The sequence below is a fragment of the Lathyrus oleraceus genome, chromosome 6, assembly GCF_024323335.1.
Source record: "Lathyrus oleraceus cultivar Zhongwan6 chromosome 6, CAAS_Psat_ZW6_1.0, whole genome shotgun sequence".
Lineage (NCBI taxonomy): Eukaryota > Viridiplantae > Streptophyta > Magnoliopsida > Fabales > Fabaceae > Lathyrus > Lathyrus oleraceus.
The window spans coordinates 369480616-369493520 of record NC_066584.1 but is presented as its reverse complement, the minus strand read 5'-3'; the positions used below and the strand labels follow the sequence as shown (position 1 = coordinate 369493520).

The window sequence follows — 12905 nt, the reverse complement described above, 5'->3', positions numbered from 1 at the left end:
TTTCTAAGGCAAACCAATTCCAAACTCTTGATGATTTCTTGATCAAAATAACATGTGGAGATCATGGGGATCCATATATGATGCTTAGAGCCATAGTAAACCACTTCTTGATTTAGATCCTTGCACTAAGGGTCTTAAACCCTAGATGTGAGCTTAATGAATCAAAGGTGAGCACATGCTCTACCTACAAAAGAGTTAGTTCATACAAAGACATATTTTTGGTATTTTGGTTAGTAAAGAATGATAAAGTACAAAGTGTGATACAATCACATGATGCTTGGTGATCTTTCCAATGTAAACCCAATGGATGAGGGGTAAGAAGGATGCCAAGGTGTGATCCCAATGCTAATGCATATAATGAGATAGCATGAGGGATCTTAGGGTCAAAATTAGGGTCTTACACTGTGGGCCCCCCGTAAAACTGATATTGACACCTTTTATTTGATTATCAACTTGATTTCCACCTTTTTAAACCCCTTCAAATGTAGTGAATAGGAGGGCAGAAACTTCGGCCACCAACAACTATGTCGGCGACCATGAGGCCATAACAGAGATATGCGCCACAACATCCTTAATCTCTAACAATGCTAGCAAGAGGCGATCCCACATAGGAGGCATACGTTCTAGACCCTAAACCCCCCTCTAACGAAATTTGGGGAGCCCTTGTACCAAAAATTTCAAACCGCCATCACTCGCAAAACTCAATGGACAAAGTGATCCCTATGACCATGTCGCCTCCATTAACATGTATATGGTGATCATTAGGGCCTCATATTCCTTAATATGCAAGTTCCTCTCCCGAACCTTCAGGCATGTCGTGGTAAGGGGTACATGAGTCTGCCACGACTCTCAGTCACTAGCTACTAATACCTAGTAACAAAATTTGTCCACCAATTTTTCAGAATGCATGCACATGATGATGTCAACAACCACCATGTTCAACATTCACCAAGGTCCTTTAAAATCTTTGAGAGTTTATCTCTGCCGCTACAATGAGACGACCATCAAGGTCATGCACCCGAACCATGATATGTTAATCAGAGCCTTCTAGAACAAATTAAGGGAGCATACATTTTAATATTTCCCTTTCCTAGAGGCATGTTGTTTCCTGTATGAAATGGTGATGCATTCCAAATGCCACATAAAGGGCAATGTTAGCAACATGGAGAAAAAGGCTAGGAAAGCTAAAGATAAAACGTTTTTCAATCTTGATTCCTTGCAGTAGTCACGCATTAGCCATTACATCTCTCATATCAGGGATATTACGACCTTCAAGCAGGGCAAGAGGCCTACGGAGAACTTTATACTTTCGAATACTTTTCGTAAGCAGATATAGCTTGAGATCCTCCACGCACATGATATTGCTTTTCCACCATCCCTCAAGTCGGATATCACGGGACCTGAACCTAACAGGTGGTGTAAATTTCATAAGGTCAAAGGTCACCATACAAAAGATTTCTACCAACTCAAGAAAGAGAATGAGTTCCTCATCCAGGAAGGCTACTTGAAGAAATACATTTGAGGCGACTCCACCCCAGTATGATACGACTCCAAATCTCAATGGCGAGATGTATTTCAAAGCCCCAGATCTAAGAAGGGCGAGGAACCAAGCAGAGAAGGTGAAGATAGGTCCACTACAACATTTTGACTATAACTAACACCTAATTTTTAGGAGGTAAAAAATTGTTCTCGTAGAGAGTAATAGGAAATAAATTTTATATTCTGATACAATAGTGGATATATTTTTTTCAAATGTTATGTAACCGTTGAAAAATGTTTTGTAGATGAAAAAGAGAATGGTTTCTATTAGTAGTGTGTTAAAACTTTGGTCTTATATAGTTTTTTAAAACTATTTTAATAAAATATTTATTATATGAGACCGTTCTCCTACGTGTGATAAAAAAAATCGTGATAAATTTCTTCTTACTAGAGTCAAACCGTGGTCAGCATCATGGTTCCCTTTCTGAATTTCATAGAGCGAAAAAACAATTATAACTTGTTCCCTTTTTGAATTTCATAGAGAGCTAAGTGAAAATTATTCCCTCCGAAACTCATCAAAACCCCCATCTTACGATTATTCAGAAGCTGTGAACTTCAAGCCAAACAAACATTGTCCTCGTTACAATTCTTCTCCCAAACCCTAACCCTTTCTTCCCTTATCCTTCTTCTCAAACCCTTCAAATTGCATACAGAGAGTTAGGATTTTAAGGTTTTATCCAGTCGATAACGCTTAAGAACAGTCTGGATGAAATTCAAGTATTTCACAAAATCATGTCAATCAAGGGTTTCACAAAATCATCAATCAAAGGTTTCAAGTAAGTATTTCAACGGCAACAACAATTTCCCTGAAAGCTGCAATGGTCATTAGCATGTGATGAAATAAATTCTAATAAAGAGGAATAGTTCATTTTCAAGTTGTGTACAATTTGTCCCCCAAGTAAGAGCTTCCTTAAACTTGTGTATGATCTCTCCTTCAACTTCCTTACAAGCTTCATTTAACATGTACAATCTCTCCTTCAAATTTCTCTTTTCTCTATGTTCGAATCTAACCCTTTCTTTATCGTAGGTCTCAAACTCTAACAATTAAAGACTTTGTTTGTTCAAAATTTCCCAAACCTCAAATGATTTTCAAACTTTTTTCCATTCAGTATTGTGATTCCCAACAAAAAATGGTTATTTTTACTCTAATTTATGATTTAATCAATTTTTCTTCTTTCATATATATTGTAGAAATAACTTTGCTTTTCTCTGTTGGAACCACTCGTAGCTGAGACAATGTGCGAGAGTTCAATTCATCCTGGTAACAAAACAATTTAGTGCTACATTATTATGTTGAGAAACTTGTTCTTGTTTCTACTGATTTGGTGTTGTGGTGCTTACCTATGATGCATAGGTACGTGTACGGTAGTCGGTGCGGGTACTGGTACCGGTACAGGATACAGGATACGACATTTTAAAAAAAACCAAGGTACGGATACGATAATAAGAAATAAGAATTTTCTATAAAATGTATGAGGAGAGAACTAAATTGTTAGGTTCATAACAAAACACCACTATTAAAAATTGAAAAAAACAAAAAATAATGTTAAAAAATACAATAACAAAAAATTAAAACACCTAAATAAACTATATTGATATTTGAGAAAACCACCAATTTCATTCAAAACCGAATAATGAAAAAAAATAAAGTACCACGAATACGGTACTTCACCATTTTAGAAGTACCCATGTTTCAGAGGTGCTTACTATGTCAACGGACTTTTAGATCAATTTGTTTGATCTGCTCCTTATAGTTGTATAGCTTGTTATGCTTCATAAAACTGTGAATATGATTAATATGCTCCTTTGAGTTTAGAGCGTTTTTTTTGTTATACTCCTTAGAAATGTCAAGTTTGTTACGCCCCTTAGAACTATGTATATAAAGATTATGCTCCTGGAAATGCAGAGAAGTTTGTTATGATCTTTAGAAATGTAACTTCAGTTATGCTCCTTAAAATTATGAGAATCGTGATGAATTGTCTCCATAGAACTTCTTGAGTTTTGTTGAGTCTGCCCCTTTTGATTGACTTCCATTTGATCTTCAAGACGTTCTTGATTTCTTTCTGTGTTAAAAGTCAGGATCTAACGATTGTAATAAGCAGTGTTTTAAATAATATGTGATAATAGAGGAGTTAGGTTAATGCATAATGATTTTAAAGTTGTTTTTTAAAAACTTTGAAGTTGTTTGAGTTTGAAGCAAGTTTTATGCTTGGTTTTACTTAGACTTGATTCTTATATGATTATGGTTTGATTATGGTTTTACTTTTTCAATTTACTTAATTTTTTTTCTAGTTTTATGTTACTGATCTTACTTAGATGTATTTGGTATGCATGTTGAATTTAAACTAGAAGCAATAGCTACTCTGAAGTTGTAATATAAACTATATGGTTTCTTCACTGTTATTCCTTTCAATTTTTATCTTAATATGTATTACATGTACATTATTATTGTTATTAGTTTTAGTGTTTGTTAAAGTAACACAATTTCGCACTACTATAAAATATATATTTCGTAACATCATCTTACTATGACTCATCTTACTATGACTATTTAGTCAGTTGTAATAATAATTTGTTTTTAGACGTTTTTTTGTTATTCATTAAAAGAAATTTTACCATGGTCAAACCTAAACCGTAGTGAAAGTATCTGGAGTGACAGACTTCGAATTTTAGCACCAATAATTTTCAAATCATTATGAAATGTATCTACATTTCATCACAATCATTTTTATCAACAGTGTTGAAAAGTATAATCCATATATAATCGAAAATTCTCTTGTTCAGGACAAAACAATCATCTCTCTCATGAAACAAAACCCTAACATCTCTCATGCCTTATCCTAATCTTCATAAACAATTGCGTACCATTTCTTCACAAAACTCCAAAATATCTTCTCTAACTCTTATGGATCAAGGAAAGGTGTTACACAAAACTCATTTCTTTCACTTCCTTTTCACATTTCAAGTACGTGAGACGTTTCCATCTTTTATGCTATGAGTTGTGATATTTTTGATATTTTTGTTGGGACATGTTAATGTTTTTGTTGAGATATGTTGTATATTGTCGTTTTTGCATAAATTGTTGTTGTTTGTGTTGTTTAGAATGTTATTGTTTAGGTATATTGATTTTTTTTTTTGTTTAGCTCATCTATTTTGTTGTTTGTGTTATTCTGAATGTTATTGTTTAGGTATATTTATGATTTTGTTTAGCTCATATATGATAAAATTTGTATGTAGTTGTTAAGGTATGTTGTTGTTGATAAAAATTGTATGTTGTTGATAAAAATTGTATGTTGTTGATGATTTTGTTTTTGTTGATAAAATTAAGGTGGATGTTGTTGTTAAGGTATGTTAATGTTGATAAAAGATGTATGTTGTTGATGGTTTTGTTTTTGTTGATAAAATTAAGTTGTATGTTGTTGATAAAAGTGATATGTTGTTGATAATTTTGTTTTTGTTGATAACTGTTTTGTGTAGCTGTTTAAGGTGAGTCATTGTGAATGTTCTATTGTTGATGTTTTTGTTGAGGTATGTTGTAAATGCTTGTGTTATTATGATATTTTTGTTATTTTTAATGATATATTTTTTGCATCTTTGATTATGTTCAGTCAATATGTAGAAGATGAGTTTATTATATCGTATGTGATTTTATTGTTTTCCAACCCCTTACTAAATATATATAATCTTGAAAATTGAATTAGAAAATTATAATATGAGATATTAAGTTATATTAGAAATCAACTTTAAGTCATCAATATTTTATGAGTTTTTTGCAACCTATTTTTTGTATCTTCCTCTTTAATCGTTAGAACTTGATTCAATGTTTCTAGTTCTCCGGCTATCACTTCCTTCACCTCTAATTTTGTCTATAAAATAAATAATATTTTTCAAAATGAATTAGATGTAAAGAAAGTGTTAGCAGAAGAATTAGAAGAATTGAAACAAGTTCTAATCGTTAAAGAGTAAAATTCGGATAATGGATCATATGAAACTCGTACAACATTGCTTAGTGTAACTTGTCATCTAATATAACTTAATTTGTCATATTATTGATTTTTAAATCAGATTGAAATGTTATATTTTTAGTGAGCAGATGATGAAATAAGTATTTCACATAAGTTATAATAAACACAAGTAAGCATATTACCATGATTAGAATCTAAGACCATGGTGAAATGTTGTGCGCTAAGTCTTTCACCACGGTTAGAATCTAGGACCGTTGTGAAATGTATTGAAATCTACAAAAATTCAGGCGTTGTGTATTGAACCTCTGATCTTAACCATTTACTACGAATGCTTTATATAACCGTAGTGGTATGTTACGTTCTTTTATATTTTTACCACGGCTATTGACTTGTGGTGGTAAAGAGGACACATACAACCACACCCTTCTTTACTACTACGACACACCATCTATGGTGGAATCCTTCTGTGAAATGTGTATTCTATAGTAGTGTTGTGATGGTATTTGCATCTTATCTCATGCTTCACAACAAACTAAGCCATAAGTGTAATCAGATTTACCACCCAATATAGTATTAGATTATGCATGGACCATCTTGTGTGAAGTAGTTATTGTACCTACATATTAAGTGGGACTAATTTTTTTAGTTTGGTAAGCCTTTGAACGTATAAGGAAATATTTAAAAACCAATTAGAATTAGATCCATTTTTGTATGACTGAACTCCTTATGATAAGAAAAGCACCTAAAGTTTTAAAAGGATAGAAGATATGAAAAGTGTTATTTGCTATATTATGAACATTATGCAAAGGTTCATTTTTTGTTTTAAAGATCTCTCATGTTTGTTTTAGTTTTAAGACCGTTTGTGTTAGTACAATTGGAGTTTTGATTAAATTAATTAATTTTCATTTTTATATACTAGTTTTATTTTTCTTCCTCTGGCTGTATTTGTTACAGATCACTGAGCTACTTTGTTAACGTTTATGCTTGTAATTGTTGTGTTGATAAACTATCTATGAACTTTGTTGGATTGGTTGCTTGATATTAGTTTCTTGAGGTTAATCTTTCCCTTGATTTGTCAATGAAAGCTCAGTCTCTGATATCTCAATTTTGTGTAATCTCATTTGCCTTTAGTTGGTGCCTCTCATTAATCCCTAGCGTGCATCTGAATATTTTTTAATACGTGTTGAGTATGAGAATAAGTTCTTGCATCTTTTCCTTGTTTAGTCTTTTGGCCTAGGTCTGCCATGTGAGTCTGGATTGTGTCTGTAACCTAATGTGCTTCAGTATACTAGATATGATGTGTTAGCTTATGCATATTTGCTAATATTCGTTGAGTTTTATTGAAGTTTGATGTCTCTTCCTGCCCCGAATGTGCTTGTGTATGACTTTAATGTTACTATGAATATTTGTTTGTCTTAATTGAGTGATGGTTTCTTCCATCTGAATATGAGTATATTCTTCTTTTCCATATATCAAGTTATCTTAAGTCTACCATTTGGTCCTGATTTGTGTATGAAATATGATGTGCTTTGATCTTCTTGAATCTGATGTGAATGCCTAGTTTCTGTTACTTGTTGAATTTGAGTGAACTTTGAAGTCTCTTCCTGCACTGGATGAGCATGTTGTGTGTGCTCAGTCTATTTTGATAAATTAGTGATTTTTCTCGATTGAAATGTTGTGTACTCCTATTGCATGTGGCATTAGATTTTAAACCTTAATTTCTATGCCTTGATTAGAAATTGTCATAGATATTCCAAGTGCTCCTGAATTATGTCTGCTATATGGTGTGTTGGATCTATCTGAATTTGATTTGGTTGTGTTGTATATTTTCTATTAATTGTTGAATTTATTTGAATTTTGATCTCCCTTATTGCACTGGACAAATATGATGTGTGTTTTTAGCATGTTTAGTATTGGGCCATTATGCCTTGATTAGAAATTTGGTCTCAATGTTTCCATTTGAATTTGCATCGTATCTCTAGCTTTTAAATTTGAATTAAGTTTTTTTTTTGTCTGTTCCTGTACTTGATGGAGATGTTATGTGTGATCAACATGCACTCACACATTATTGCTTTCCTCAAGCATGCGTTGTCAAAAAAAAAATAACTCTCAAAAAATAGTGTATGCTTACAATATAAGTATGAAGTAGAGGAGTATGATGAAGTGTGCCTTGTTGGTTCGTTTGGATTTGTTGCATTTTGCAAAATAGTATGGAGTTTACTCAAGTTGGATTTGGTGCAGAAGGAACACGTGTAAAACAAGATGTACCAACATGTGGACTATAACATTTAATCTCTTGGAAACAGACATATGAGAATTGCAGTTGGTTCAGATTTCGTCTATCCAAGATTCTCTCCACAATAGAAGATTTGGAAGTCAAGGAGAAGAGTTTATTTGGATGTTCTAGTGCAACATGTGGAACACGGTTATACAACATCTGACTTTGACAACAGGCCATGTTGAATGTTGTTTGATGCATATTTTTTGATTGATTTTTAATAAGATTTGATGCAATTATTTTTAGTAATGTTTGGTTAATTTATTTGATAGTTGGAGATGTTCAAATTAGATTTAAACTTGATTTAAATTTGAATTTGAAATATAACAAATCATATCTTTTTGAGAGATTTAAGGAGCAAATCATATCCAACTGATTCAACTATTTATTGGTTCAAGTCTACGTTGACGACATCATATTCGGCTCAACAAACAAAGAAATGTGTGGAGAATTTTCATCAATGATGCAAGGAGAATTCGAGATGTCCATGATGGGTAAGATGAATTATTTTCTTTGGACTTCAAATTAAGCAACTGAAGGATGGCATCTTCATCAACCAATCAAAGTACCGCAAAGAGTTGTTAAAAAGATTCGACATGGATAGCTGCAAGGCAATGTCTACTTCAATGGGATCCAGATCTTATGTTGATCAAGATGAATCAGGTATTTCGATTGACATAACAAAGTATCGATGTATGATTGGTTCCTTACTTTATTTGACGGCAAGCCGTCCTGATATTATGTTCAGTGTTTGTCTTTGTGCTTGTTTTCAAGCAAATCCAAAAGAATCACATATCACCGCTGTTAAGAGGATCATGAAGTATCTCAAGGGAACAACAAATGTCGGTCTATGGTATCTTAAATGTAGTATTTGCAAATTAGTTGGTTATTCTGACGCTGATTATGCAGGAAGTAAAATTGATCAAAAAAGTACTAGTGGTACATGTCACATCCTTGGAAATGCATTAGTATCGTGGGCTTGCAAGAAACAAGTGTGTGTTGTTCTAAGCACTACCGAAGTGGAATATATAGCAGTAGGTAGCTGTTGCGCTCAAATACTTTGGCTTAAGCAACATCTTCGTGAGTACGAATTCGATCTCGAATGCATTCCTCTTCTTTGTGACAACACAAGTGCGATAAACATTACAAAGAATCCGGTCATGCACTCAAGAATCAAACATATTGACATTCAACATCATTTTCTTCGTGATCACGTGCTTCAAGGAGATGTCGAAGTCACATTTATGGATACTCATAATCAACTTGCCGACATCTTTACAAAACCTTTGGCACGAGAACCATTTTACAAAATTCGAAGGGAACTTGGGATTCTAGATGAGTGTGATATATAACTCATCAAAATTTAAAGGTGCACTCTTTCTCATAATATTTAGTAATTAATTGTTTAAAGTTATTAAAAATATTTTTATTTTAATAAGTATGTTTGCTTATGTGTTATTTTAAGTATTTTTCAAAATTTGTTTGGTGTCAATCGATTGATGGTCAGATGTCAATCGATTGATCCCTTTTAATTTCTCAAATTTTGTTTTACATTAAGTTCATTCAATCGATTACATCCTTCTATCAATCGATTGGTTCCTTATTTTTTTTTTTAAAAATTTCTTTTTTTATCAACTAATCGATTGGATCCCTAACATCAATCGATTGGTCCTCTTATTTTTTCAAATCGATTGGTCCTTGCATGTCAATCGATTGGTCCTTCAATTTTTTTTTGTTTTATATGTTCAACATGCGCATGATTCCTTTCCATTTTATTCTCACTTTAATTTTTCACATATGATTTCTGTTACATCTACTGATACACTCCTCATATTGCATTTACTCATTTTTGTCCTTTACCTCTCTTTTCTCCTATTCCTTATCCTTTTCCTATTTTCAAGTAAGTGTCATTTACCAAGATTTGTTAAAAGCTATTTATGTCACTTTATTTCTATTCATTGCTTTTTATTTTCTTGGTCCAACCACTTGATTCTTCTCATTACTACACTCCATCACCATAAAACTACATCTCACCTCAAGCAAATATTTAGCATTCTCACGACTTATCCTTTCACTCAAAGAGTTTTGCTTTCTCCTTCAATTCTTTGCTTTTCTCCAAGCAACCTTCATGGCCTCTCAACTTTCATCCAAAGGAAAAGGCAAAGGCAAGACTTCTAGTTTTGGAAATGGTGTTGAGCTTGAATGTGAAGTAAAGGGGTTTGGGATGAAAGTATTTAGGGTAAAAGCTTAGTGAAAGGGGCTGATTTATGAGTGTTAGAGAGTGAAAAGTTTTGGAAAAAATGTGAAAGAGGACAAAAAAGTTGGTGGGGTGACTTTTTGAAAGAGAAAGATTTTTTTGTTTTGACCTAGGTTTGGAGAGAAGAGTGAATGGTACTTGGACAAAACTTTTGGGGGATAGGAAGCATGAAAAATGAGGGGAAATAATACCTCTATTTATAGGGAAAGTAAGTGGAAAAGGGGGTGAACCAAAAAGTACTTTGTGTAAAAAACATAGTTACTGCTGCTGTCCTCGCAGGTGTAATTGATTACCAAGGTTGGTATAATCGATTATAGGCACCAAAAATGGCTTGGGAATATGATTTTTGCCCAGTAATAGATTACCAAGGTTGGTGTAATCGATTACAGGCACTAAAAATGGCATGGGAGCCTGATTTTTAGCCAGGTAACCGATTACCATGGTTGGTGTAATCGATTACATTGTCCAAAAATGAATTTTTACTGTTTTGGCGGTGTTTTCTCAAGTATGAACGCCATGCCTTGGGCTCGTGCAACATGCCTTTGGTTTTGGATGTTAATGCAAGTATGGTGATGAAATGATGAATGTATGTAGGGGTAATAGGGACATGGATCAGATGAAAGTCGTGTGGGAGTATGGTGATGGATCGAAAGAAAGTTGTATGGGGGTAGGGTGAATTTTGGGGTATGAGAGATGTCTTGGTTCATGGATTCATACTTGTGAATGAATGGTTGAGTGTTCTCCAAAGAATGACTTAAACAATTAAAACTCTTCACTAACATCTGACTAACCATTAACTAAATTTCTATTAATGTTGCTTTACTTTCAAGTCATTTACTTTATACACTTTAAATTTCAAGTACCTTTATCATTCATTGTCATTTACATTTCATACAACTTGTTTATGTTTCAAGTCCTTTTCATTTTGCTCATTTGAACCATATCTTGTGAATGTATATATTGTTTGCTTGTCTTTGTTTTTGTTTGTGGTCATTTGACCTTTAAACACCTAATAACAAAAAAAAAACCTAAAAACCATCCCGGTGGGCTGTTGGACTTGATGTGAACTTTTGGACTTAGAATTAGGCAACATTCCATATGCTAAATGACTTGGCCAATGTCATCATCTGAGACTGAGTTATCCTTGATAATGTCTTTCATCTGATGCAAGACCTTGAGTGCCCTCGATTCATTTGTCACTTTGTCTTTATGCTTAATTATTATACTATTCTTATTGCTTATATCTGATGATGGTTTCTATGAGTTTATCTAGGAACATTTTATCTGATACATTTGAAGACATTTAAGATTACTAGCAATTGGAGTGCTTGCTTAGATATTATGCCTATCTTTATTTGATGCCTTAGTCTTCATATGGTTTGCTTGGATATTGCTTATGCTTGTTGCTTGCTAAACTCCAAAGGAAAATGGGTTTTTATATGACATTCTTTTTTGTCGGATTGCATCCCATTGCTTAGATCTTTTCAACTTTTAACTTTTAATTCTTGTCTAGGATAGTCTCTTCATCTCCTCCCACTTCTTTAATTTCAAATATCTCCCTCTTTTCAAACCCTTCTTTGTTTTTTTTAACTTGGACATGTTTTAATAATTAAAAACTTTGGCTTTATGTCATTGAATTTTTTTTAACTTTTTCTTAAATCAAACTTGTGAATGAAAACTAACCATATTGACTTTAATTTCAAAAGACAAAAAGAACTAAAAACCCCATCTAAATATTTGGCCTTTTATGTTGGTACGTAGGCATAAGACAAAGGTCTTGTCAAACCCAAAAATTTAATTAATGAATTATCTTCTCATCTTCCCACTCTATATTTTTATCAAACATCATTTAGACCAAAGACATATGCACACAAAAAAGGGCTCTAGGACACTTTGGGTGCTAATACTTTCCCTCTGTGTAACCAATCACCTTATCTGTAATCTCTGACATTTTATTAGTTTTGATTTGAAAACTTCTTATCTTTGGGTTTTGTTCGTACTTTTTCCTTTTCCTTTGGAAACAATAAAAGCATGATGGTGACTCTGATTTTATTGACGTCAAACTTATCCATATCAAGTCATGAATTTACTGCTACATAAATTAAGTGGCGACTCTGCTGGGGAATAATCCTCAGTGGGTTTAGCCTACTTTTTATGTGTATATGTTTGTGTATTTGATGTTTATTTGTATATATTGTTGTATGATACTTTATCTTTTGTGCTTCATAATCTATGTATGGTGAGATAAGTTCTAACCCGAACTTGAGTGTAATCTAAGATATGAGGGTGGTATAGTCATGTTGGCTTTGAAGGAGTAGTTCTGAAAGAGTTGACATGAGATCCCCCACTCAGTGGAGACCTCTTTATAGTTATTGAGACTCCCATGGCAAGAGATCAACCAATAAAGGGTCTGTAATGATTCTAAGCATCTTATATGGACCCCCCATGTTCTTCATTTATCATTTTGATAAAGAATTCATTAAGAGTTTGAAGCTTGTTTGCCTTGGAAGCCCTAATTCATTTGGGTATCTTGTGTGACTTCCTCAACAAGTTTCTTCATCAATTGGTCAAATATATCAAGTGATACTCCATTATACATCATATAAAGCATATATGATCCTCCATGAGCCCTAAAGATCAAGAGAACTTCAAGTTTGAAAGGTGGTTCAAAGAGGTTGACCAGAGAAAGTCAACTGGTCAAAACTGAGGTTCCCTAGACCCTATCTTCTACACTTTTTGTCATATGAAAATTATTCCAAGAGAAAACATATTATCTATTACATTACAAACAACTTTCATTTTGGCATCAAGAGCTGGTTTTTCTTAGAAAGTCACTTTTTATGGTGAAAGATTATAGGTCATTTTG

At 33.2% G+C, this 12905-nt stretch overlaps 1 long non-coding RNA gene across 2 annotated transcripts; it reads left to right on the top strand.

Annotated features, from left to right (window-relative positions):
- Positions 1-1901: 1901 nt before the first annotated feature.
- Positions 1902-8129, top strand: LOC127093403 (uncharacterized). Of its 2 annotated transcripts, XR_007792535.1 has the most exons (3): positions 1902-2800; positions 2894-2968; positions 7746-8129. It is a non-coding gene; the product is annotated as an uncharacterized LOC127093403 (long non-coding RNA). The 2 variants fall into 2 exon arrangements; XR_007792534.1 differs by having other exon boundaries at positions 1902-2968.
- Positions 8130-12905: the final 4776 nt, after the last annotated feature.